Consider the following 2,221-nt stretch of genomic DNA (forward strand, 5'->3'; position numbering starts at 1 on the left):
AAGAACCTTCTCGCAGCACTGTTGCCTTCCTCGTTTTATAGTAGAGCGCGGCGTGGTGCCGTCATTAATGGCGCAGACAACTGAGGGAGTTGTCAAATCGTCGGAGGCTGTCAGAGTCACCGCGGACTGTCAAGTCATCGTAGGCTGTCAAATCACTGGAATTAATCTATGTCTTGGCAGGACAATGCCCCAGGATGGCTATGCCGCACGTCCTTATCAGGACGGCGGTCCTCAGCAGTCGTACGGCGTTTGGGGGAGCCGACCGACCATACATCGGCATTTAGTTGTGGGACGTCGAGTGAAGATCCAGGGACACCGTCGACTGGTCTGGGGCATTGCGGGAATCGGACATCGACCACCACCCCCGCCTGACAGTGAGTCGGTAGAGTCGGGCTCCACCATTCGGCTAGTCGGGAACAGAATGGGTCCGCCCGACCGACATACTTTCAGGCGGACAGTGTCGACAGTCGTCAGTTGATGCGATCGGTAGAGTCAGACGTTGGTCAGGCAGGCCCGAGGGTGAGTCGACGTGGAAGGGGTCGGTCAGTATATCCCAATAGTTGCCCCGCCCACTCTTAAGTCGGATGTCGTGTTGGCCAGCGTCTTCGCGTGGGCGACGGTTTCGGACGAAAGGAGTGGATATCCATCGTATCATGCTCCGACTCCGGTGACCGTACCAATGATCAGTTCGACGCCAGATGTCTTATGGGTGTCAGACGTCCCATCGATGTCAGACGTCCCATCGGAAACAGAAATCATCGTTTCTGCCGTCTCCTCGGGAACACAAATCGCCATGATTTTTCCACCATGTGGCAGGGGGCCATTGGGCCGAACCCGTTCAGGCAAATGAAGGCGACGTGGGCTGATCTGGGGCAGGTGCGTCGAATCGACGGACCGAGGGAAGGCCCAGATGCCGCCACATGTCACGATCTGAGAGACCCTCGTTGGGTGTGCTCTCATCCCGGCCGTCGAGGGGCACTATATATATAGGGCCACCTGCATCCAAAACTTCACTTTTCGTAGCCTTGTTGCCGAGACTCTGGTCGAGTGGTCCCCCTTTATCTCAGGTAGTTGTCCCTGTCTCCTTCCCTAGAAAGTTTTTCAAGAGCCTTCGCTTTGTCTTCTCATTTTTCTTTGCTTTCTTGAAATTTTTTTCCTTCTTCTTCTTCATCCTTCGACCTCGGTTCTAGCGTCATGGCCAGAACCTCCCCACGAGGAAGTCGGTCGGGGAACCCGATCAATGATTCTCGATCGACCCTGGAGGTGGAGGTTTCTTCACTTTCGGGGCCGAACGTCGATCGGCTCAGGGAGCAATACTGCATCCCGGAGCAGTTTCGGCTGTTCGCCCCTGGGGCCGACGGTCGGGTTAACAACCCACCTCCGGACCAGGTGGCCTTCTACGTCGAGGACCTTCGGGCCGGTCTTCGCTTCCCGATTCGGAGTTCGTCCGGAACATACTGGACTATTACGGACTTTGTCCGACGCAACTGGCACCGAACTCAGTCCGGCTGATAGTCAGTTTTGTTTTGCTGTGTCGGCTTTTGCCAATCAATCCTCGTATTTCCTCTTCTGAGCCTTCTTTGTTCTCCGACCCCACCCTAAAGCCCAAGGGTGGTGATTTTTCAACCCTCGGAAGGGTCTTTCCTTCATCATTGGTCTTCCATCGTCAATCCATGGATGGAAGAACCAGTTCTTCTTTGCTTCTTCTCCACTTCTTTGGGGTTTTCTTCCCACTGGGGGGACCCCCGGACTCAGCCGAATGAGAACAGTCGGGTGGAGGACAAGGATCGAAAGGATTTCCACCGCTTGAAGGACATCTCGATGCCGAAGCAGAGGGAGCTCATCACCGAGCAAGCTCTGTACGACGTCGGTCTAAGCTTGGTTCCTCGTCTAGGACTATTTTTTTTTTCATTGGGCTGGTGCTGACCCTCTGTTGGAATTGTAGGCATGCCGTCGAGGGTGAGGCTGACGGAAGCCGACGTTCGGCAACATGTGGCGCGGAAGAGGATGGCGCATGGAGCCGAACCATCGCGGCCTCCCAAGAGGCCTCAGGTAGCACAACCGAGCGAGCCTGCGGCGATGGGGGGCAGCTCAGCTCCGAACGAGCGTCGGATTGTGAGTCGATCATCGCACTGTCGGTGCCGACGGTGCCCCCTGAAGCCCCATCCGAGGAACGGGCGGCGAGAAAGTAGCCCCATCCGAGGGACGGGCGGCGGCCGAA

This window comes from Elaeis guineensis, chromosome 8 (assembly GCF_000442705.2).
Source record: "Elaeis guineensis isolate ETL-2024a chromosome 8, EG11, whole genome shotgun sequence".
In the NCBI taxonomy this organism is placed as follows: domain Eukaryota; kingdom Viridiplantae; phylum Streptophyta; class Magnoliopsida; order Arecales; family Arecaceae; genus Elaeis; species Elaeis guineensis.